Here is a 27,007-nt window from a genome sequence, read left to right as displayed (position 1 = left end):
ATCTTGGCATTTCAGCTAAACGAATAAAACGCAAGCTCTGGCGTGACGTTGCCAAGTTGTATAGAGGTGTGGCTATGGGTAAGAAGACAAACTACAGCGCGACCAGGTGACAGGGGATAGACGTGGATGTGTGCAAAATAAACGTGGCACTACCGCTGGCCTCTCATTTGCTAGCAGCATTTAAAGGGAACTTGGAGCGCCGCCTTCAAATGCCAAGATGTTCGTCACATCGTTTAGTAGAGGATTAACAGAGGAGATGGAATAGGCTATATTCTTGCCACACTGAACCGATTTCACAGAACCGCTTCTTGCTCTACTTTACCGTTTTTGTTTTGATGCATGTGGACAGACCGACAGACAGTCAGGACATTGCTGTTTTATAAGAATTCCATTACTTGCGCATAGCATAGTGTGGAAAGTCTAAAACCAGATTTTCTTGACAGAGAGTCACTGAGAGTGTAGCACCATAGTGAAACACTCGACACATAAAGAAAGTATTACAGCATTAATGCATACTAAATTTCCTCGTTGCAACGAGTCTCTTGGAATTCAACCGTAAATTTATTTCTAGCTAATACGAGTAAATGTTCAAGAGAAAAGCAATGGTAGCGAAGAGCCTGGAAAAACGCCTAATGAACAGAATCACTTAAATTTAGCTGACGTAGAAACAAACAAAAACAAACAAAAAAATGTATATGCGAACGCTGTATTTAAATATTTACTTAGTACAGGAAGGATGCAAGGATGCGAATGAAATTTATGCATTAACCATCCGCCATCAGTCGACACCAAAATTACCTAATATCGTTAGTTTCTAGTCTACCCTTCATAGTTGACAGTGTTTAAATATCTATCATCAACTATCACACACACTATAAACACAATATTAGCTGAAAGATCTCATTTCTTAGCCTTTGATCCTCCGCTAAACCTTTGAAGCAATTTATCTGCTTCAATGTGCACGATAGCAACGTCGGCGCGTTCCCATGAGAGCCAAGAATACACACACGTATATCTAGGTATGTGTATATGTGTGTGAAACAGGGGAAGGGAGACTTTGAGTGTCGCCCACAAACCATAACGTCCTCTCTCTTATCAGCACAACCTAGAGGGTGTAGCTCTTGAGGGAGCAGGCAGACACAACAGGGCTGGGGCTGCGCGACGGAGATGAGGAGTTAATATTACCAAATACTAGCTTTGAAGGCTAGACCACTTGGTGCGGAAGAATGATCACATACTTTTGGAGCCAGAACAAACGATGACCACGTCGCGTTAATATAGCTCTCTCCTTTGTTCTTCTCCTTCTTCTGATCGCATAATTAAGTCTACGTTGTGTTCACTCATTTTTAAACTTCTCTAATTAGAACTTAAAGAGATAGTGATACCTTAAGAGAAAACTACGGTTTAGTAGAAGAGAAAAACATAATTTCAACAAGCAGTTAATCTGATTTTTCAAAGCCTGTAGAATAAAGATGGCGTATTAGATTATTACACTCACTTATACAAAGAAGTAAGTTCCCTTAATGCTCGATTGTAGACCAAATTTAAAGATTCTGATTTTACTATTGGTACCTAAACCAACGTTTTCTCGAGGTGTGTTGTGTAAAGTATTGAAATTGACTGCAAACGTATGACCATTATCCAAATACACAGACTATGGAAATAACCAAACTAAAGTCTACATGGAATTTCCTTCGGTCTTCCCGAAAAGAGAGAACGTAGAAGGTTATTCCTTGGAAAGTCATGTAACAATGGTGTACAGATTAAGAGACTAACTATAAATAGGATTATTAGATAGCCGAATTAATGTTTTTCTGCAATCGATTAAGGGTCTCAGCAGAATATATTATCACAATCTGCAACAGTCTACCGAAACTGGAGTGGTTAAAATTTACTAGTATTTCCGATTTTAACACTGTTTTGCATAGAACAAAAATGTTAAGAGGTACCGACAAGCATGTTTTTGGAATCTATTCAGCTTCCGGAGAATAAGTTGCATTCCCTCTGTTAAGCTTCTAAGCAAACCGGAAGTGGTTCAAATTAACAATTTCCTGTTTCAATATGTATCCCAACAGAACAGAAACGGTAATAGAGAGCGACAGACAGTTTTCTGCAACCTATACAGTGTCTCAAATGTATACAGTATATAATCGCTTTCCGCAACACTATCAAAACCGGATGTGGTTGAAATTTACTAGTATTTCCGGTTTCATATCTCAGTTCCATAAAGCAAAAACTGTAAGAGATATCGGGAAGCGGTTTCTTGAAAATCGATTCAGCTTCCCAAGAATAGGTTCTGCTTTCACCTTTAAACCTCTACTCAAATCGGAAGTAGGGCCGCGGTGGCTCAGTGGTAGAGCGTTCACTTCTGGTGCTTGGGATCTCGAGTTCGATCCCAGCCACCACCAAGTGAACTTTGTGGTGGACAAACACCGTGTGCGTGGGTTTTTCCGGGGTTCTCCCGTTTCCTCTCACTTTCTTCATTCCACCATTTCATTCATTTCTTATAATCACCGTCTCCTTTAGCCTAACTGGCATAAGCGTGGGACGTAAAACCCAAAGATTTCATTTCATTTTTTTTTCAAATCGGAAGTAGTAATAATTTACTATTTCCGGTTTCAGTTCTTCATCGCCATAGAAGAAAAACAATTTAGGATAGCGAGTAGGCGTAATTGCTTTTTAATATGGATTAAGCGTCCGAGGAACAGATTCTACACTGTAAAAAGAAAAAAAAAAAAGTAAATTTACAAAAAAACGGGGACAATCTGTTTGCCAAGCGTCTATGTAAGTTAATTTACTCATATAAAGTAAAATTACTAATATGAAATGCTGTAAAATTACATTTTCATCAATAAAAATATCATATTTTCTTATAAATTTACTGTAAATTTGTAAAAACAACTAGCAAATTTTATAATTTAATCTAAGGAAATGTATATCAACTTACAAAATGAAGAGTAATTGATTTTACATTGATGTTTGTCAATTTAATTACAAAAAAATGTTCAGTGTATCTTTGATCTTAATACTCTATTGCAGCCAGTAGTTATAGATGTACTATTACAAACAGTTTTTGAGTATTGAATTTTTATAGTTTGGAATTCAAGCGTAGTTTTACACTGTGAAACAAAACTCACTGGAGAATCTTGCTCCTCCTTCTCCTGAAATAACGCTCCTGAATAGCAAGTGGCACTTCACAAAAGTAGTAGATGACCAAAAACTACCCACTATATGACCTTCCCAAACGAAAGAAAGAATCGAGAAAAATGTGCACTCAAACAAAAAGTCCAGCCGACGTAAAACGACCATTTTTCTCTAAGTGGTCTACATTCAAACGTAATGTTATAGTAATATGTTCAATAACACTAGAACATAACGACACAATGTGATTTCACAACAAATTTAACGCATCACGAGTCATCCACGAGTCATCCAAATGCAACATAATATACACATTAAAACAAATATCGTTAAGGCAAAACGAGAAATAATATCATGAGAGGCCATTGTAGTATGAGCGTTGTGAGCAAATTTCTTGGAAAATTTAGCTCACTACTCACAAAAGAATGCAAAATAGATGCCTACAGCATATTTCCATTGCTGCTGCTACTAGTACTAATACAAATAATAGTATTTATAGTACTAATATTCCAATAACAATTTGCTGGTGGTAACGTCGGGATGAAATTAACTCAACAAAGTTCTCATGAAGTTCACTGAAAACAACAAATAAAACAACCAGTTGTAAACAGTTAAAATCTTTTTTTTCTCTCTGGAAACAGACAACCCGCAGATAAATGTATCTTTTTTTTTTTCCTTTGGAAAGAAAGGAAAACGAATGCAAATAAAAGAAATGCAACTGCAGTACTACAGCTGATTTCCTAATGAATGACAGTGAATGAAAATAAAATATGTAAATTTGTGCAAATATATGCATGTAAAAACACACACAAACATTTACGATATTGAAGCTATAAAAATAACGATCTTTCTGTAATACGGAAGACATTTCTACCTGGACTTCTGTTTTTAGAGTAGCTGCTATTAATTTTACTCTCCAGAGAGAATTATCGAGGTTTCTTCCTTCTCCAACACCAGGATTTCTCTCCTTCCCAAATTTGGTTTCCAAAATATTTAATGAATTACTGCAAAATCATTTGAAATTTTCTCTCACTGGTCTAATAGCTAGGTCCCAGTGGTAGAACTTAAAAAAAAAATTAAATAAAAATAAATAAACGCATTACGGTGATTTGAATTACATCTTAAACCGTAGAATCTACATGCCATGAAGCCTTAGTGCCGAAAAGGAGCGCTCAACTTTAAAAAAAAAAAAAAAAAAAAAAAAAAAAAAAAAAAAAAAAGAGCTCCTTCGTGGCTAAGCGGTTAGCGTACGCGCCTTTGGCGTGGGAGACCCGGGTTCGATTCCCGGCGGGAGCTCATGTGGTTCGGATTCCACGTTAATCAGTAGGTCCACGTCTCATATAGCCTCGCTGCTGAACGGGACGCTAAACTAAAAATCAACTCAAAATCAATCAAAAAAAAAATCTCAATCACAAATCGATCAGTAACAAGAAACATTTGTGTCACGTTAATAATGCTGCTATGCAAACCGTCATAACATCTACGATCTAGGGGTTGCATACATATCTAGGCGAAAATATTTAGATGCAAGATTCTCGGTCATGCTATTTTTCAATCACGTTATTTCCTAATAGATCGTAGTCATGTTTAATAGTTGTCGCTAGCTGCGCTGCCTATTAACTAACGCCTACATATGTTGCTAGCATGCAACTAATTCTTAGACGAGCTGAAGACTTGGGAGTGGGCGGACGGATAACTCACATTTTATCAGTGAAAAAAAAAAATCCACATTTGGGAAATCAGTCCAGTTTATCATGATTTTAATCCTAGAAAATTGTCATTTATAGTTGCAATAAAATTTTACAAAAAGAAAGACATTCCACGATTATGTCCTTTAGGCTAACGGAGACGATTAGTAAGCTAACAAGGGAACCTTCCGAAAATGATAGTTGCAGTGAAAGATGTGACTTATGCCAATTGAAAGAGCTGTAAAAGAGATGAGCATTCCAAAAAAATTAGCTGCCCATAGCAATAGGTTCAAGAAATATAAGGGGTGGAAGTTCGGGAAACAGCAAGGTTGGACAAGGGAGGAAGAGTGCAAATTCCGCAAAAAAGGGGGGAACGGCAAAATACAATGCTGACAAGTGATGTATAGAAAGAGACTTGCCACAATAGGGAACAAATGAAGGCCACCAGTGAGGTTAACAGTGTTGCCAACTGCAATGAAAAATACATGTTTTGCACAGAGCACTATATGAGTGAGTGCAATATTCAGTGTCAATCTGTCATGTAGAACATAATATGACGTGTATAATCAGTGGTACAATCTAACAAAAGAAAATAGAAAGAAACAGAAGTACGAAAAATACGGAAAAGACGCAGTTGGCCATAATGCGTCACATTTGATCACGAGCTGTACATATTAGAATGAACAAAGCAAGAAGCACCAACTATGCAGGAAGCCGACGTACCTAGAGTCGAAAAGAGAAACGAGTTCCAAAGTTGGGAACACTGGCCATGAACATCCAGACAAGTCTAATGTAGTTAGGCCACTCGCTTCACAAAAAGAAAATTCCGGCAACAGGCATCACTGGGAATGCATCAATGCTAGAGTGATTGAGGCAATGTCAAGTCGTGGAACATGAAATGGTTGGGTTGAGCCAACAACCGATAATAGAAGTAGTGAACATTATGTCATGGTTGGGTCGTATGTGGGAATATACAGGGTGTCCCACCAAACTTTGTGACCTGAAAGATTTGCGAAACGAACAAAAATGTGACGGATCCAGTCGTGCAGGAATGTACCAATGTCAGCGGGTGATAAGTCTGTGAGAAACAAGTGCCCCCAGGATCCCCATCATAGGGCCCCAGGAGCCAACTTCAAACTTTCAAATGGCAACAAGGACCGAGTGGTACCTCTTTCGATAGATCATGGAATGTGGCACAACACCTATAGGAAACATTTGCTATATGAAGCATGGTTTTCAAAATGGCCGCCACAAATATATGTTGTGTCTTAACATGGCATCGAACATTGTGATCTCAAATTGCTGCGAAGCGAAAAGAGATGTTGCAAATCCAATTGCACAGGAATGTACTCATGTCGAGGGCCAAGAAAACTTTGTAAGAAACAAGTCCCCCAGGACCTCCATCATAAGGCTCGAGGGGTCAACCGCAACGTTTCAATGGGAACAGGGGGCGGATGATATTTCTCTGGATATATACAACACCGCCTATAAGAAGCATTTGCTATATGAAGCACGGGTTTCAAAATGGCCGCCCAAAATGCACGTTTTTCTTGTCACCGAGCAGATATGTTTGGCGGACATTTTAAAATCCCATATAGTAAATATTTCTGATATGCGTTGTTGCATATTCCAAGATTTATCGAAAGAAATATAACTCGACCGATGGTGTTATTTGAAATTTTGAAGTTGGCCCCTGGGACCCTATGATGGGGGACTTGCGTCTCACAGAAGTTTGTCGCTCGCTGACATGGGTACATCCCTGCACAACTGGATGTGTCACATTTTTTTCGCTTTGAAACTATTTCAGTCGCAGAGTTAGGTGGGACACTCTGGATATATCATATAGGCGGTGATAGTACCGCAGACAGCAGCACACAGCAGATCAAGCCTTTGATTATGTTTGCTTTCTACAGGTGTGGATATGTGATAGAAAGATCACCAAAGGTTCCGACATCTCTAGAGTACTGTTTCGAGACATTCACAGGCGATCATTGTACCATGTGTGACGGATTAGCAGTATTCCGCTTTGCTCACTGCAAATGTATATTCTGTTTGGACTATTGTCTCATCGAACAATTGCACATACAATGTTGACGAGCATGTACAAATGGTGCGAAGGCTAATGCTTGTTGCCGGAATTTTCTTTTTGTGAAGCGAGTGCCCTAACTATATTAGACTTGTCTGGATTTTCATGGCCAGTGTTCCCAACTTTGGAACTCGTTTCTCTTTTCGACTCTAGGTACGTCGGCTTCCTGCATAGTTGGTGCTTCTTGCTTTGTTCATTCTAATATGCACAGCTCGTGATCAAATGTGGCGCATTATGGCCAACTTCGTCTTTTCCGTATTTTTCGTACTTCTGTTTTTCTTTTTTCTTTTCTTAGATTGTACCACTGATTATACACGTCATATCTTATGTTCTACATGACAGATTGACACAGAATATTGCACTCACTTCATATAGTGCTCTTTGCAAAACATGTATTTTTCATTGCAGTTGGCAACACTGTTAACCTCACTGGTGGCCTTCATTTGTTCCCTATTGTGGCAAGTCTCTTTCTATACATCACTTGTCAGCATTGTATTTTGCCGTTCCCCCCTTTTTTGCGGAATTTGCACTCTTCCTCCCTTGTCCAACCTTGCTGTTTCCCGAACTTCCATCCCTTATATTTCTTGAACCTATCGCTATGGGCAGCTAATTTTTTGGGAATGCTCATCTCTTTTACAGCTCTTTCAATTGGCATAGGTCACATCTTTCACTGCAACTATCATTTTCGGAAGGTTCCCTTGTAAGTAAACGATGATTTGAGAACTAATGGAATGAGAATGTCGAAAATAACGGAAATACCCCAAGAAAACTCACAAACACGATGATGTTCACTACAAAACTTACTGGTCGGGGATCGAACCACGGACCCTCATGCGCCAAACGTTCTGCTTTACCACTCAGTCACCTTGCCCCTCCCATCACATCATATTACATATGGGACCAACTAATTGTGACGAATTATGGCGAATCGCTTCACTAATTTCGATAAAGACTTTAGCCCTCAATGTTAGGAAGAGCGTCTGATGATCTTCGTCTTAATCCCATTTCTTTCATGTTGCCTATAAAACGAGATATGCGCTTTCAAATTCGAGATATGATAAGCTTTACAAATCTTATCTCGTACTCCAGACTAGACGAGAAAGTTCTTGAGTCTCGTGGAAAACACTAATTTACCCAAGTCTTAGATTTCAAACATTGGTATTTTGTGACATAATTCATATTATAAAAACCATAAATTGATAAAGTTACTGTAAGAACATTTATCAACGTTTAAAGATACACAAGTTATTACTCAATATACTTCAACAATAAATATGCTTTAAATGTTGTTATACGATACCCTTCGTGGACCTCTCGTGATTGTGGAAGGATTCTGATAACTTCTAGATGAAATCAAGAAGAAAACCAGGACAAAAATTTTGTACACAAATTTACCAAGCGAGATGAGAAAACATTTGATGCGAGACGAGAAAAGTTTCTCAAGATTCTATCCGAGACGAGACAACAATTCTTCAAAAATCGAGACGAGATAAGAATTCTTCGGGAATTGAGAACAGAAAGAAATTTTTCGAGAATCGAGACGAGAAAGAATTCTTTCAGAATCAAGACGGTAAAGAATTCTTCAAAAATTGAGACGAGACAAGAATTCTTCAAGAATCGAGACAAGACAAGAATTCTTCGAGAATCGAGACAAGACAAGAATTCTTCGGAAATTGAGACGAGACAAGAATTCTTCAGAAATTGAAACGAGACAAAAAAAATTCGAGAATCGAAATGAGAAAGAATTATTCGAGAATCAAAACGGTAAAGAATTCTTCAAAAATCGAGACGAGAAAGAATTCTTCGAGAATCAAGACGGTAAAGAATTCTTCGAGAATCGAGATGAGACAAGAATTCTTCCAGAATCGAGACAATTCTTTGGAAATTGAGACGAGACAAGAATTCTTCTGAAATTGAAACGAGACAATAATTCTTCCAGAATCGAAACGAGACAAAAAAAACTTCGAGAATCGAAATGAGAAAGAATTCTTCGAGAATTGAGACATGAAAGAATTCTTCGAGAATCGAGACGAGAAAGAATTCTTCGAGAATCGAAATGAGAAAGAATTCTTCGAGAATTGAGACATGAAAGAATTCTTCGAGAATCGAGACGAGAAAGAATTCTTCGAGAATCGAAATGAGAAAGAATTCTTCGAGAATCGAGACATGAAAGAATTCTTCGAGAATCGAGACGAAAAAGAATTCTTCGAGAATCGAAATGAGAAAGAATTCTTCGAGAATTGAGACATGAAAGAATTCTTCCAGAATCGAGACATGAAAGAATTCTTCGAGAATCGAGACGAGAAAGAATTCTTCGAGAATCGAAATGAGAAACAATTCTTCGAGAATCGAGACGAGAAAGAATTCCTTGAGAATCGAGACGAGAAAGAATTCTTCGAGAATTGAGACAAGAAAGAATTCTTTGAGAATCGAGACGAGAAAGAATTCTTCGAGAATTGAGACAAGAAAGAATTTTTTGAGAATCGAGACGAGAAAGAATTCTTAGAGAATATATACAAAATAGAAGACGAGACGAGAAAATCTTTTCTTTCCAATTAACTAACTCGCAGAAGAATATTATAACTGGGACGAACCTTCGGATCTCGACTCTCAGTATGCAACGATTTCTGGACAAATCTATCCCTATATAACGGACATCAGAATAGAGTTTCTAAAAATTCTCTCTGTTAATTCCACTCACAGAAAGGAACGATGGGATAGAATATATATGGGAAAGGGCTAAAGATGGATGAGCGAAGGGGGCGGAATAGATATAAGAGGAAGCCACGAAAAGACGGCATCAAATCCTATTAAACCATGGTTGGTGCGTGAGATATATATACAGAATGCCAAGTCGGCACTGCAGGAAAAAGGAAGAAAAAAATATCATGGCTTTCAATGGTTTCCCAGCAAAGTCACACAGAAACAAGAGAAAGTCACCATAATTATTCCGTGAAATCCACCCTTTGCCGGGAAGGGGAAAAAAATAATAAAAAGGAGAAAAAAGCTGAGAGAACAATGCCACGCGTTCCAGCACCACATGAGAATAAACGAGGGCTGATTATGAAGACTCCCTTTCTATTCTTTTTATTTTCAAAAAGGAAAATGTATCTAATGAAAACTGCCAATACGAGTTTGACAAAGTACTGAGTAAAGTTCACTTCAGCATTTTGCAAAAATGACTCAATATTAGCAACTTATAAGCCGGATTAACGGAAAGGGCAATGCACAAGTATTGTGTGTTGCATACGTGTCGGGCATGTCATCATTAACACTTTCAATCGGAACGACAGACTGTAAACTTACGTTAAATCTGAGTGTCATCGTGCGGGAACGAAACGGTCATTTAAAAATATAAGATAATACTAATCAAAATGAATTTTATTTGAGAAAATAATTTTGAATGCTTTGTGAATTATTTACTGGCAAACCCGATCCACGAAGCTTTTCAATCATTGCAGAAAGAGAACTAAAGAAGTTTATATCATTATCATTTTCAACACTCAATCATTATTACTTTGCAAGAAATAATGTTTGCAATTATTTTTTAAATCAAGCTTTTTTTTTTTTTCAGGAGAAACGACTTCGTCAATTTAAATTCCTACAACATCGAAAGTGTTAAGTGACTACCAACCTATACAAAATTTTGCTCACAAGAAGTAAGGAATATATATATATATATATATATATATATATATATATATATATATATATATATATATATAATGGATAGGAAGCAACAAGTTAAAATCGTTTTCATAAATATACACCAACTGCAAATACCATGTATGTCTCCCGTTGGGCAGCAATATTGTTTCTTATGGACCAACAACAACGTTTCGCAAAACAAATTAGTAACGAAGGATAGTCACCAAATAAATAAAAGTAATCCTCACAATAAAAAATCTTACACTTTTTCTCGGAGTACCCAAAGATTTTGTGCTCGGCCCAATTTTTTTCGTTCTGATTTGATTATCTTATTGATAATTTGATGTTACTGAAGTAATAGTAAAACTAAATTACTACTTTTTTTTACGCTGATGATTGTACAAGTTTCAAAAGTGTCTCTAATCGCACTGTTGTCATGCAAACATAGTGTTGTCTTTCTTCGTTGGTGCATATTCGTAGCCGTATTCAATGGCCTGCATACTTGTCGGACTTTAATCCAAGCAAGCACGTTTGGGATGCTCTAGGGCGAAAAGTACCAAAGCGCAATCTACCTCCACAAAGAATTCTTGAATTGAAAACAGACCTCATAGGCAAATGAAACCATCTTCCTCAAAACTTGATAAACAATCTGATCCGCAGTATGGATAACAGATGTCGTGCTTGTGTGTCTTTTGAGGTGGTGACACTCCGTATTGACAGTCTGTGTACTTCTACGTTCCACGTTTTCGTGTAGAAGTATCGTAGTAGGGCATTTTCTGGGCACCCTGTACACTATATCTGCATTAATGTCGTTCATTTGTGTTATATTGTACATCTATATCTTCCTTATATGCAGGGGCGTCGTTTAGGGGGCAGGGAGGGGCATTTGCCCCCCCTGAGTTTGAGATGTATATAGATTTTATCAATAGAATAGTAGTAAATCAGTGTGAAACGCGAAATTTTACTAATATCAAGGGGTCTTGCCCCCCCCCCAAGCAAAATGTGAAATGACGCTCCTGCTTATATGTATTATATACTTAATTAAATCACATTTTCTTTCCATGTAGTGCTACTTCCTTCGAGTTGCATAAATTAAGTGCAGCAGTGTACATTCATATGTATAGGATAAATCTAGACGCTTTTGTAAAATTCGTTGCAACCTCCGAAGATCACAAAACGTCTGAAATATATCGTCATTGCCTTTAACCAAGAACATTGTTTACTCAATATTTGACTATTATTGTTATGTACCCACACAAAAGCAAAACAATATTTCATATTGCACTTTGCATATTAAATCTGAATTGTAAGCGCTTTTGTCTTTGTTTTCTTGCGTTTTTCGTAGCGATGCATTTCAACTCCCTCTTGCAATAAGTTTGTACCAGTTGGGGAAAAGCGTCTTTTCCCCTTTGGAGGAAAAGTGACGGTTTAAGATGCAATTTTCATTTCGGAAGCTTCTGCTGCGTTGGGGAAAAGCAATTTGGCATTCATTCTGCGATGGAGAAGGAAGGGAACCCTCTTGTGTTGGAAAGACCTTGTCGCCGCTAATGAAGATGAAGTAGATCCCATCACAAGAAGCTAAGCCTCATAGATGCGACTTTAGAAGTTGTTTAAGGCCTCAATGGTGGGAAAAGACTTTCGCCCTATGTCACAATCAGTGTTCTCTATTTTTACTTCTATTCAGAAGAAGAAGAAGAAGAAAATGAAGACAAGACAAAAACAATAGAATCACTGGAATAGGTCAGGACTGTTGCCAAAAAAAAAAAAAAAAGCATTTATAGGCAAATATCTCCATATAAAAGAAGTTCTGAATAAGTGACTGACTTATCAGCGGCCAGGTCAAACCGCTTAAGCTACACAAATTTGGAATGTTTTGACAGTGCATAGAATTTGTGACGCAAGGTACCACTAAGGAAGGATTTTGGAAATTCGTCGAGAATGTGCGGGGAAGGGTAGAAGTAGCAGTTATTATATTAAAATGTCCAATCTTCGAATCCCTGAACGGCTTCCCATTAGAAATAATTAGATTACCATGGTGAGAAAACGCTAGAGAGCGGGAATTATATATATATATATATATATATATATATATATATATATATATATATATATATATATATGGCAGGATTTAGGGGGTGCAAAGCGTTACAGACAGACTCAGGCATTCTGCTTTTATAATAAGGATAGTTATTCCAGCAAGATTTCAGCTAGTTATACTCAAATAGGTGAAAATCGTGCTTAATTAAAATCTGCACACTAGCGCCATCTATTGATATTAGGCAAGCAGCCTATACACGTTGTAACACATATCGGGGCGACTGTGCATAGCGTTACATACATAGGCTGATATACATTCCGATATACAAGGATATTACAATCCGATATCCGTATTGAAGTTGCATAGTATGGAAGTTTACCATAATTTCACAAAGTGAAACGAAAACCAGTTTCTTTTTCTTTTCAAATTTAAAGATACCTTGCACGGGATACAAATTTCTTCTTGGAATCCTAATTTTAAGAAGAAAGAATCATTTTTCTTGTTTTGCCTGTTGAAGGAAAGATCTTTTATGTTTTACATGTTTTGTATATATATATAAATTATTGCAGAGGTGCAAGAGGACAGATGATTATTTTTATTAGTAGTTTTAAGGAAACGTTTTAAGGTATTCGCGGAAATTACTGTTTTCTTGTTACATATACAAGTGTCATCAATAAAGACGAAAAAAGAGCACAGTGTTGGCAATGTAAGATGTAACTCCACCAATTTTAGATATTTTTTTTATTATTATTAGATTCAGAGAAGATTTTCTTGTGTCTTTTTTTCTTTATCTAATCAATATTTATTTTCGGTATTTTTTCCTCCATCCATGGATTTGCATATTTCATGTTCACTTAGTAACTCAACGTTATATACATAAGCTCCCAAAAATCTTTATTCAGTTTCTGTCCCCCCCCCTTCTTCAATTCTTTAGACGCAAATAATCTAATTTCCTCACTTCTTCTCATTTATTTCCATCTTCTTTCTAGTCGTCTATCCCTTTATTTTTCTGGATTGAGAAGAAGAGTCACAGAATTTTCCACGTAAAAAAGACATGGAATATTTAAAGTTGTGTCGTTTCCCGTCTTTTGCCATAATTCCCCATAGGGCAAGGTAAATTCAATTCTTCTTTAAAGGTAGTAAATTGAAGTAGAGAGAGAGAGAGAGTACAATCTATAAAGTTAGAGATATAATTTTTAATCTTTTATCACTCGAGGAATGCTTGCGTTTAAGGGAATTAGTTTATTCCTAACACGTTTTACCGATAATTACCACCTAATTTTGCAGGTGAGTAGACTCTACAATTTTAGTCTTTGATTTGTAATGAAATAAAATCTTTCAGATTAACGTCCAACGATTATGCCTTTCTTGCACAGGGTTCCCGATTCGATTCTTGGTAGGAAAGCGCTACAATTTAAACACACTAATGGTTTGGTCTCCCCCTTAAACTGTTTAAGTGCACGTATCATATACTTTCTGTGTCGAATAAGGACAATAAACAAAATAAACAGAAGATAACCATTATAAAACGACAACTCGCAATTAAAAGCCTGAGATACTAAAAATAATACAAAATTTACCATTATTCTTTTGAATATTTTTCATAAGTAAAAGGAGATAATGAAATACAACTTACTACAATCATAGATAATGTTATTCTACATGCTGCCTATAAAATCATATCTTCTTGAACACACATACTGACTTTATATATATATGGCAAGGGAATTTGTATTGGAGGGGGGGGAGGGTCTAAGCTAAGCAACGCACTGAACACCAGTCGCGTGCGAGCTCTGATGCAGTAAGGATCACGCGTGGGGCAAACGCTGTTTTTGAGTTTTTGTCACGACAGAAAACGTAACAAATGGAGCATTCACATTAGTTTGCTTTGACCTGGGCAAAAACGGTTTCAAGACGCTTACCTTGGTCAAGAAGGCTTACAAAGAATTGCCCTTCCGGTGCTTGGACGAAAATGTGGCTAAAGTGAAAAATCTCCTAAACTCCGATGGTCGTTTGAGTGTAAAGTTAATCGCCGAAGACCTCAACATGTGCAAAACAACGGTTCACAAAATCATTTTCGAAAGTCTGTCATGACAAAAAAATTCAAAACCAGCTTTTGCCCCATGCGTGATCTTTACTGCATCAGAGCTCGGACGCGACTGATATCCAGTGCGTTGCTTAGCTTAGACTCCCTACTACAAATTCCCTTGCCGGGAAGCGCGCTGCTAGCGACTGAAGCGCCACGCACGGCCAGTCTCATTACTTTCTGGACAGATCCTATATATATTGGCGGATCCAAAGGGGGGCTATAGCCCCCCTTGACGCTCAGGTATACACTGGATAAAATGGGCTTCAATCCTGCTTTACACTGGATAAAGCGGTAAACTATGGTTTAGCCCCTCCCTTTATCATATTCTGGATCCGCCACTATATATATATACTTCGTTGTTTTTATGTTTCTACATGTAACCACAATCCTTCTTCATGATTTTCAAAGACGGAAAGCTATAGAAATATCTTTTACAAAATAAAGAAAAGAAAATGAAGAAAAGTCGAAAGAAACGGAAAGAAACGAAACAAAACTGAATCGGGATCAGAGAATGCTATACACTCAGTACCAGAGGAAAAGAAAGAAAAGAAAATGTTGGGTACACAGAGGAAAGCACGCAGAGCCAATAATGATGGAACTTCCAAACGTTAGCTAATTACCAAATGTAGAAAACGAGAAAGAAAAATTTGTGATCTTACCTTTTGCGAACGGCAAGAGAAACGGAAAGATAAAGAAAAACAGAGAGAGAGAAAGAGGCGAGAGTAAACGCAGCCGCAGATAACAAATTTAATCACAAGATGAGATGGGAAGGCAGAAGTCGCTCATCCAGATTAGCACACAAGAACCTCTGGAGATCTCGCTAAGCATCCTCTGGTACACCGTCTCCAGATGTGTATACCCTCAACTCTCAACTCTAAGTTTCCCCCCTTCTCCTTGCCACCCCCACCCCTGCCTCAAACAGACGAAGATGAGAACGACGACTCATTTGTTGACGCAAAACGCCATGAGTTATGAACGCTGGAGTCGAGATGGAAAATTTGTTTCCTCTTCATATCCAGGTGTTTTCATGCGCAAAGGGAGTATGGCAGCGACAGGGTTACCGACGTAATTTCCATTTTAATTTCACTTTGGTCCTCGTAGACACACAATAACAACAATAATACTAAAAATGAACATCAATTTAAACTCCATCTATTAATGCCAGTGGTAAATGCTAACTATATATTTTGTTTGAAAAGAATAAAATAATTCAGTATTTCCTACAGAAAAAGAGTTATATGAGATTTCTCACATTATTGTGACCGGTTTGCTTGCGAGAGATCTATGTTTAACTCCAGACGACAGTTGATGTCACACCACCAATGTAGCCAGGTTGTCCAGGAACGTAATGTGTAATCATTCATGGCATACGTATGGGCAGGTTTTTCGGGTTTTATCCCTTCATTTAAACAAAATACTATGGAAAAATAAACATTTGACTATTAATATATGTATTCAAAAATCACACGTATCCGTGGGTGTACTGAGAAAAATATCCGTTCTCCGGACAGTGGTATATTGTACAAGTATACGGAATCCTCTTGCTTACTACAGAAATCCGTACAGAGCATACACTATCCGTATGTTACATAGGCACTGCACTTCGATATAACATCATGCCGTTGCAGGATGTCTGATATCTAACAGTCTTCCTTATATTACATACATATATGTATGTTACCTTCGTCAGCTATATGTTATATGCGTCTATTTCTATGTAAGATCCTGACCGCCTATATTGTTTCATACGGAAAGTACGTATAGATGGAACACTTATACAGAAAGTATTATAAAACATGCGTTTTCAGTTATATGTCTGCTGTACGTTAAATCCAAAAACTACAGCAATTACGCATGTAACCTATCTTTTTAAGTACGTCACCTACAACTTTTTTTTCTCAGTGCAGTGTTAATGTTCGGCGCGGATTTTCTTCGACAACTCTTCCTCTTCGCCAATGGTCTTGCAGGCTGCCATCAACTTGGACACAGCCCCTCGCGACATACTTAACATACTTGTCACTACATAACTGAGCGTCAACAATTTGCCCTTTTTTTGAAATCAGAGATGTCGCCCATTTTACATTATCATCGTCTGCTCAGTTCACTGTACACACGTTCTACTTCTCCTCACATAGTACGGAGTTTGCCCTAACACACCATCACCAACAGCCAGGCGCAGTAGTCGCCGCCTGACCGTTGCCAACATGGTATCTGACATGTTTCCAGCTCCAGATGTTTTCGTTAAATTGAGATTGAGATTGAATCAATCTATATATATGTCGATGTATTTCTTCTTAGTATGGCCGCGGTGGCTCAGTGGTAGAGCGTTCACCTCTGGTGCTAGGGGTCTCGGGTTCAAACCCTGCTCCCGCCAAGTGAACTTTGTGATGGACAAACACCGTGTGCGTGGGTTTTCTCGGGATTCTCCCGTTTCCTCCCACTTTCTTCATTCCACCATTTCATCCATTCTCTCATCATCACCGTCTCCTTTAGCCTAACCGGCATAACCGTGGGACGTAAAACTCAAAGATTTCATTTCATTTTTTTCTTCTTAGTATGTAGAGGTGTTACAATACGTGCATAATTCAAACATTTCGTAATTGAACTTAATTCAATAACTATTCACCGTACTATCAAGTATAATTGCAATAAACTACAGATAGCAGTAAATGAAACCGTCTCATCGATTGTCCATTCTTTAAACGAAGTGGCTATGAATAAGCAATTAACCGCGACAAATATAAATTAGAAACCAAGAATCGTCCATTCATCACTCACTAATGGCCTCGACATGCATAACTAAAAAAGGAGATGAATTTATTACTGCTCCGAACGTAAGAGATATATCATTTGTAATGCTCTTGCACATCCACGCGGCACAGTAAGCCTTTTTTCAAGACAAGACTACGAGATATTAAACCCCTTCAATTTTGTTGTTTATTTTAGTTAAACGTTCCATCCGTCTGGCCTGTAGAGTTTTCCTGTGGCTACCTAATTTAGTAATCGTATTTCAAGAATAAAATTAGATTCTTCTAAAGAACATATAGAAGTAAGATAATCAAAATAGTTGTTTGTTAGTTAGGCCTGGCTCGGCGTCTCATAAACACCAGAATTTTCTTTGATAATGTTGACAATTTTTATTGTAATGATTCTTGTAGAAACACATTTCTTAGAAACTGAACAGAATTTTCAAGCATTAAATTTTGCTGTTCTTGGAACATCATTAAGACAAATTCGTATCTCCTGGACGGAAATATTGCGGCCTCGTCGTATCGAACTTGTCAGTAAGATAAGCTTCATTCCAGAGATCACAAAACTTGCATCAAAACGCTAGCAAATTTAACGGTATAGAATTTATAAAATTATCAATATTTAGTTGGATATTTTTCTGTTTATCTGAGAACTAAGTTGATCATCCTGTGAAAATCCTTTTAAAAAATGCCTTTAAAAGGTAGTATAACAAGCTTGAGAACTGCAATTAAAACAACATGAGAATCTAACAAATCGTATCCCCCATGTGACGATGCAGAATTAAATCGATTGAAGAAGCTATAATAAGCGAGGCATTATAACATGAATGAAAGAGAAATAATGCGAAGTCTCTGTAAGACTTTGTAAAACAGAAGGGAAAATATAAAAAAAATATTTCAATACTTAGCTATCTGGTACTCTAATAAGAACCCACCAACACGAAACTAGATTGGGTTGTTAAGTTGGTCCATTGATGGTCAGGACATCAGGCAGATTACAACGGCGATATTTCTGTCTTTCCCCATTTCTAAAATGTACGAGACTTTTAAATACCCAGAACAAATTAAACTCAACAGAAACTCCCATCAGATAAAAATTTTCAAGGAATGAAAGCAGAGAAGCGGAATGCTTGTTACACTACCATTGTCAACACTACCACATATATATATATATACAGAGGCGGATCCAGGATATGATCATGGGAGGGGCTAAACTATATATGAAATGAAATCTTTGAGTTTTACGTCCCACGGTTATGCCAGTTAGGCTAAAGGAGACGGTGATGATGAAAGATGAATGAAATGGTGGAATGAAGAAAGTGGGAGGAAACGGGAGGACAGGTGTTTGTCCACCACAAAGTTCACTTGGCGGGAGCTGGGATCGAACCCGGGACCCCAAGCACCAGAGGTGAACACACTACCACTGAGCCACCGCGCCCCCACGGGCTAAACTATAGTTTGCAGCTTTATCCAGTGTAAAACAGGATTGAAGCCTATTTTATCCAGTGTATACCGGAGCATCAAGGGAGGGAGCTATAGCCCCTATAGTCTCTCACTTGGATCCGCGCCTATATATATCCACTCCGGTATACACTGGATGCTCCGGTATACACTGGATAAAATAGGCTTCAATCCTATATATACATATTGTCTTACATGTTTACTAAAGACTAAATTTAATATGCGTTGCGCTGTAACTTGAAACTTTTCCTGGTAGGGCAAGCATTAATATTTGGACCGCCTAGAAAAATATGAATTTGGACCCCCCCCCCTAGAATTTAAAACCTTTATAAACATTTTTTATTACTTCTAGGGGCCCCAATTTGTTTTACTGAAGCAGGGCCCGATTGTAAATTTATGCTCCATCCTAAAGAAATATATTTTGTTCAGGTGATTGGGCAGCAGGATAAGTTTTTACGTTCTTTTTTGGAAATAATATAGTAAGTCCATTCCGTGCTTCACTAGTTAAACTGAAAAGACAATGTTTGACATTAAAGCCTTACGAAATATAATTGTTTCTCGGGACCCTAATAGTAGACATTTTTCTGAAAATATCCCATTTTTGTTTCATTTACATCATTTCACTTTTTGTGGGAGGTGATGGATGATTCTATTCTATGTTTCATTTATGCATTCATGTTTGTATCGTATCACATGGAGTAAGAAAACACATCTTGAAGTGGTTTTCCTTTGAATGACTGAGGACTTCAATGGGAGAGCAGTTCCCCTCTCCCCAAAGTTACAACACTGAATATACGTCAAAGTCACCACACAATTGTTAGCCAATTCAGTTCCATCCTTTCTAAGTTGACAAGTTCATCCTAAAATAGGTGCAAGCTCTATTTTGTACCTTTTTTTCATTTATAGTCCTATATCAGCATTGAGCCCAAGAGCTCCATCTATTTACGTTGCCAAGTTTACTCTGCGAAATAGAGCTTACAGTCGTGCTTTGACTTCGTTTATTTATTATTTATGTATACATAACACACACTAAAGTGATCGCACGGAGTCGTGAAGCTTGATCTAAATCTACCAATTTCAGCATTCAATACAACGCGACGGTATATACCCAGTCGTCAACCCTCTTCCCTGAAATTTCGTCAGTGTCGTCTCTCGCGCTATACGGAGAATATCTCCCGAGGGTACAGTTGTCGGAGTGCCGCCGTTTTGTTTTGTTTATTTTTGTTGTTTCTGTTTCGTTTTTTTTCCTTTTTTGCTATTATTATTATTATTACCATTTAATTCGAATAATTGTTAGTGTTCAAGTTCTTTGTGCTTTTCTTTTTTGTCGCTCGTTCACCACGTCTTCTAAATTTGACAACGTTGTTGGTGTACTTCTGTTGGTTCATGTTTTCTCAAATGCGTGTTCGGAAGGCAGCTCCACGAATCATGCCGAAGTCTTCCTATGCATCTCATGTAAGGTAAAGATGTTCTATGGCAAGTGTAGAGCCCAGGCTTCACGAGTCTTCGCAATCACTATAAATTTTAAAGAAATACATGGTGAAACTTGTTATTTACTCATCCTCTATCCCCATCCTCATGCGCTGCTAAGTTCACCACAGAATGAGGGGCTTAAAAATATTTTTTTAAAAAATCTTTGTTTATATTTCCACGCCCTAATCCACCCCCACACAAAGTACAGCTAATTAGTTTCTGTGGATTCACAGTTTAACGATAGATATGAACCACTTGAGTACGTACTCATCGAAAATCGAACCCCGGGTCTTCTGTACTAAAGGCAAGGACAGTAACCATAAAATGAAAAGTTTCGTCCGATATAGTGAATAACATCTGAACTGCATATATTTCTTAGAGCATCTACTCACATATATACAGACATTTTTTTTTTGACATGTACGAATATTAATATTCGCACTTGCAAACCACTTGGTTAATTATAGCCTAACACCTACCAACAATACAGTGAGACACATATTATGTTTGATATGACGCCTGGTGTTGTTTGGTCATCAGAAAATGATAAATAGCTAGCTGTATTGTTGTATCGGAATGATTAATTGACGTCCACTCTATTAATGCATAGGTGGTTCTTGCCAGTATGATGATGATGACAGCCCGGTGAGAGAAAACTCGATGAGCAGAGCGTTCCGCGGAAATTGAAATTGAAACACCTTTTCCATAAACTTTCTTTCAAAGCTCCGTACCTAGTTCTGAATAATATCGCTTCAGTTCTGATTAAATTATTATTGAACCTCCTCGAGTAATGAATTTTTCACGAGCTTCCCGAAGTAGCAGCATCGTCAAAGAGCTTAAGAGAGAAAGAGAGAGAGAGAAATTGATAACCAAGAGTGGAGCTTGTTGTGGCTGAAATATAATTAATGGTCAACAAGGGGAAAGGATAGGAAAACGAAAAGGAAACAAGAGCTTTTGGTTTGTGCTCTAACGATTAGCAACTGTTGCTATGGGATTTGGTTTCGAACTAAGGTCACCCACAACGACCAAAAGAAGTTTACTCCAGTCACCACCAAGTTCACTTTAGCTTAATTACTACGAGGATAATAGTAACAGATTGGAATCTTTCATAAACCAAATAAGACTTTTTATTTCGTTGGGTTTTGACCTATAAAATTTTCAGTTAAATTTTGCTTTTGCTCACATGTTCAGCTGTGATGATTGAGTGAAACAGCTTGTCAACAGCAGATTCTCATAGCTAATAGTAGAAGTTGCTCACGCCAGGGATAGAACGTACCATGAGACATGACGCCTACACAGGCCCATAGTTAGCCCAAAAATTTAGCGGGGGGGTCCGGTAGAAGTTAAAGGGGGCCCGACCCAATTATATTATACTTCATCACCATATTATAGTTCATTTGCAAGCCTACCGTGAAATTTTATGTAGGCCAGTCAAAGTTTAGGGGGGCCCGGCTCACCTTGTTCCCCCCGCGGATACGGGCCTGCGCCTACAGCTTCCCGAAATTTTCCAAGCATTTATTTCGCCCTTCCAGTGAAGTCATTTTTCGAAGTAACTAACTAGTAGTTCGTAAATTAATTACTGGTAGCATTGCTATCCTAAATAACTCAAACTAGAAAAGATTGACTGAACAAAGCATTGTTTAATTTTAAAAAAATAATAACTATGTAACAGTTTCGCCAATTAACTTCATCAGACACTGTCAAAGATATGATAAAAGGTCTGGCATACATATATATACAGTAGAACATCGATAATCAGAACGCGGTCCCTAGAAACTTTTCACATTTTGTCTTAGCGCTAGCGATAAACAAACAATAGGATTGTCCGTCGGCGTTGTGTGCAGTCAATGTTTTAGAAAAAGGTTATTCTTATGTAATTGTTTGTCATACATATTTTTATTTTCCCTTAGGCCTATACAACTTACGTTTTAAGTATGAGTTACAAAAACAGTGTAATTTAGTGTGCGAGCAGATTCTTCAGAAACCATTAAATGTAAGTAGCCTTACATACGGTATTGTAATTACTAAGGCCCGGATTTTTATGTAGTCCAAAGTACCGAAATATGTACATAAATATGTAGCAAAAATCAATGAAATATGTAAGAAATATGTTAAAAATATGAAAATATGTAAAAATATTTTTTCGTGTTTATTTTGTGTCTGTGCTATTTTCTTAGCTAATTAATATACTGTAACATATTTATGTAATAAAAGCTTAACAAGTGTAAATAACTTCCTACAGATACGTACAAATTTTCAGAAGAAACAAATGAAAATATGTATAAAGAAATTAAAAATCACATAATTGAACATATAAACACAAAAAAAATATTTATTTAAACAAAAGACACTTACTTTTTGGGACGAACAATGAACCACTAAATAATTTTACGCAATGGAAAAACTTTGTCACTAACTTGTCACTGATACGTTCAAATTTTCACTAAGAACAAATAAAATTGTCTCGTGGAGAAATGAAAATTACATTATTGAATATCAAAAGAGAAAAAAAATATTTAAAATAACGAGCGCTTACTTTCGGAGCGCACAATGAACCACTAAGTATTTTATATGATGGTATTCGAAAAAATCTCTAACTTGCCACAGATACTTCAAGCTTTTACTAGTAACAAATGAAATTGTCTCTGAAAAAATGAAAACCACATTATTGTATATGATGAAAAAAAATCTTAGAAAAAAAAGCGCTTATTTTGCTGATGCTCAATGAACCACTACATACTTTTCCAATTGTTCAGGAGCTAAAGAGAGTCGTTGGTCAGTCAGGATCCTTTTATAGGCTAAGAAAGGCCTCTCCACGTCGCAGGAATTGACAGGCGCGAACTTCAGCAAATGACATTTTCCAGGACTGATTTCCTCAGGTGCCTCCGTTTCTTCTCCATCCAATATCCTGCATGCAGTCCTCAATGTTAGGTATCCTGGATTCCTCTTCAAAACTGACTGGAACTTTCGGGCAATTTTCGCACCTGTTTCTCCCTGCACAATGTTGAGTTTCTTGTATTTCCGTAGAGGTTGCACATACAAAAAAAGGTGAGAAAGCCAGCCAACTGTATGCGTTTTAGTTTGTTTTGTCGGCACACATCCGAGTGGCGTCTGCTTGCAAAGGCGATAAGCACAAAAATCCTCATATTGTTTTCTCTATTTATATATAAGAAAACAATTTTTTTTGAGGATTGGAAGCGGTAACTGACGACGTTTTTTTTTTTCATATTGTAGTGTGTACGATTTGGTTTAACCCAGCTTTCCCTCAATGCAAATCGGTTGAACAAAGTGAGAGAAAAAATACAGATATTTAAATAAAGTACTTTTTGAGTTATTATTACATATATAAGCCTACTTTTATTTGCGTATTATTTAAAGAAAATTAGCAAAAAGGAGCCAGAAAACTGAATTTATTTAAAAATATGTACAGTAGACGGAAAATATGTAACAGACTTCAAAATATGTAAAAATATGTAACGTGATTTTGGTTTATATGACTCCTTACTTCGTAATTTGCGAACATTTCATATTTTCACCAGCGTACATACAAAGGAAAAAATATGTAAAAACATAAAAATCCGGGCCTTAGTAATTACTGTACTGTATGTACTGTAAACCACTGTATCGATAAAAGAGCATACCGTACAGTATATTTAAGGCCTAAATGGTATATTCTTAATCATTTTCGAAAATCCGAACTACCTGTGGTCCCAATTAGTTCGGATTTTCAACTTCCTACTGTATATATATAATGCATTCTTCAATTCTTGTGGAGGGCGATGGCAAATTGGAAGGGTTAGTTACTGGATTTAAGTTTAGCGGCCATTTCTGTACCGAGACTAAATGAGACGAGGATCTACAGATTAACGTGGGATCCGAACTTCATGAGCTCCCGCCGGGAATCGAACCAGGGTTTTCCGCGTCGAAGAGGCGTACACTAATCATATAGTCAGGAGATAGCTCTAAATTTCAGGGGATTGCCCCAAGGCACTTGGGAGAACGATGTGCACCGCTGTGATGAACAAAAATATGACTAAATGAGCCTGACCAGTAACACAAAAGAAGATAGAAAATATTGACAACAACGCCAACGAGCGAACGAAGCTATCTTGCACGGTATCTAAAAATAGCTATCTACTTTTTTATTTTTTAAAAAATGGAGCAGAAATGACAATTTTCTGTGTTTGGTACTGGCAATACTGCTTATAACATACAAACATAAAAATAAAACAAACCCATTTGTCCATGCAAAAAAGAATCAATCCCCCATTGCCAGGTGTTTGCACACAGGATTAACATTCCGGAAGTGCACACGTCAGGCACAGAGCGAGCAGTACAGCTAATTGAATCAATGAAACGCACCTGTTTTTCTAACATAAAGGCGGGATTGAAACAGAGGGGGAGGAGGGGAGAGGGAAGAAATCCAGGACTTTATGGATTTTTGATTATGGCAATAACAAAATGTTAATTATAATCACAAAGAAACACACACAGGACCTCTGGCCTCTGGAAAATGACTAAATAATACACACACATACATATATTATAATATCGTATGTGTGAAGCGCAGGTCGCCAATTCTAACTGTAATTAGTTCAATACTATTTTTGTAACACTTCTATTCAAACTTTTATGTCTTTTTACAGATTTTGATAACTCCAATAACATTATTTTCTTTTAGATAGCGAGAGAGAGAGAGCACACACCTCCTCAACTCTAGAACGTTATGTGTGAATGTGCTTTTATAACATGTAATAAATAACGAGGAAAATGACTTCCAAGCTCCATTTTGAATGTCGAAAAAATACCAAAGGAAATTTACGACATAATTGCATTCAAGGAAAACTTAGGCGAGAAGTCTGATATTATTGTACAGTACCTAAATCTAATATTTCTTATTTTAAATTAGGTTTACGAGCATTCCAAACTTATGCATATAATTTCCCAAATTTCTTCTGTCTCGCTACCGTGTATCGAAAGATTCGTAGAACAAAGAACAAATTACTTGAAGATATAAGACTAGGGAGGTCATGTAGGGTAAAAGTGGGACTTCGTGGTGGACTAACACCATGTGCATGTTTTTTTCTTTCTTTCTTTTTTTCTTTCTTTCTTTTTTTTCTTTTTTTTTTTTTTTTTTTTGAAGTTATCCCGTTTTGTCCCACTCTCTTCATTCCACTAGTACAGCCTTTCTCAATCTTTTCCACGCTGCGGCCTCCTTGCTGTATATACGGTATTTATAGATAGACAGATAGATAGGTATAGATAGATAGATAGATAGTGGGTGTGAGTGTGTTTTTGTTTTTCTTTGCAGTATATAATCATGTATATAAATACAACCAAATAAATATAAATAAATCTAGTACGTAAACAAAACTAAACCACAATGGCCTACCCATCAGTTATAGAAAAAAGAATTTTCTTTTCTTTCTTTCTTTTTTCTTTTTCTTTTTTTTTCTTTTAATAAAATGTATTAACTTCCACATGATAAGTAAATGACTGACGAAAATTCACCAATATCAATTCTCACGTAAATTGACTTGTCATTATCATTATTAATTCGATCATTTAACTTAAAATGGTGTATTTTTCACCACTTTGTGTGTCCCTTTTAGATTGGCTTGCGGAACCCAGGTCGGGAAAGGCTGCGCTAGTACATTCACTGCCATCACCGTCTCCCTTAACCTCAGAGAATAGTCGTGAGACGTTAACCCTTACATAATAATAATAATAATAATAATAATAATAATAATAATAATAATAATAATAATAATAATAATAGTTGCTCACGACTACTAGGATATCTTAAGTTTCTACTTCTTTAAGTGTCCAAAAGGACTTACAGAAAACTTCTCCTTAAGAGGCCTCATCACTGCGAAATTAAAATACCGCTAATTTTACAGTAATTATGTAACATCTTCAAATAGATAAAAGATAATCGAAAAGTGGAATAAGACCTCTCTAGGCAGTATTATTTTGCGTGAGATACCGTTATCACGACTCATTTATCTGCTTTCGATTTCCAGCCATTTAGAAAATCGGCATTTATTTTCGCGTTTCTAAATAACAGCAAACGAAAAGCTACTAGGTGACTCGTGAGAACGGTACCTCATGCAAAATAACATCGTCTAGAGAGGTCTTGATCCAGTTTTCGATTATCTTTTATCTATTTGAAGATATAACATAATTACGGTAAAATTAGCGGTATTTTAATTTCGCAGTGATACAGACTCTTAAATAGATAACAAATACTTCTGACAAAATAAATAAAACTCAGCTGTCGAAGCAATTGATTAGGGCAATAATTTCACAAATTGAAATATCGATGTCTTTTTTTTTTTTTTTTTTTTTTTGTCGAAATGGACCCTTCATTTAATAGACTTAATATCTCTTGAAATTGCATCCCATAAACTAAAATACATTTTAGGTATGAGCGCGCTAATATCTTGTTTACTGTGACCTTTTAGTGAAAGTATTTAAAAAAGCATGAACACACACATCATTCATTAAAAGTCCATCGTTTGAACCAATAATATGGAGATGTGACATAATTTATTGAAGCAAATGTGTCATCTCTATTGCCACAGACACGCAAAAACGGAAAAATATTATAGAATAATACATAAATATATATTC

At 36.9% G+C, this 27,007-nt stretch overlaps 1 protein-coding gene across 3 annotated transcripts in view; it reads right to left on the bottom strand.

Moving 5' to 3' along the window:
- LOC145668851 (uncharacterized) overlaps positions 1–27,007 on the bottom strand; it is a 695,269-nt gene that overhangs the window by 288,715 nt on the left and 379,547 nt on the right. The window lies entirely within an intron of this gene.

The sequence above is a fragment of the Thermobia domestica genome, chromosome 13, assembly GCF_964235325.1.
Source record: "Thermobia domestica chromosome 13, izTheDome1.hap1.1, whole genome shotgun sequence".
In the NCBI taxonomy this organism is placed as follows: Eukaryota; Metazoa; Arthropoda; class Insecta; order Zygentoma; family Lepismatidae; genus Thermobia; species Thermobia domestica.
This window is presented reverse-complemented; position numbering and strand designations above follow the sequence as displayed.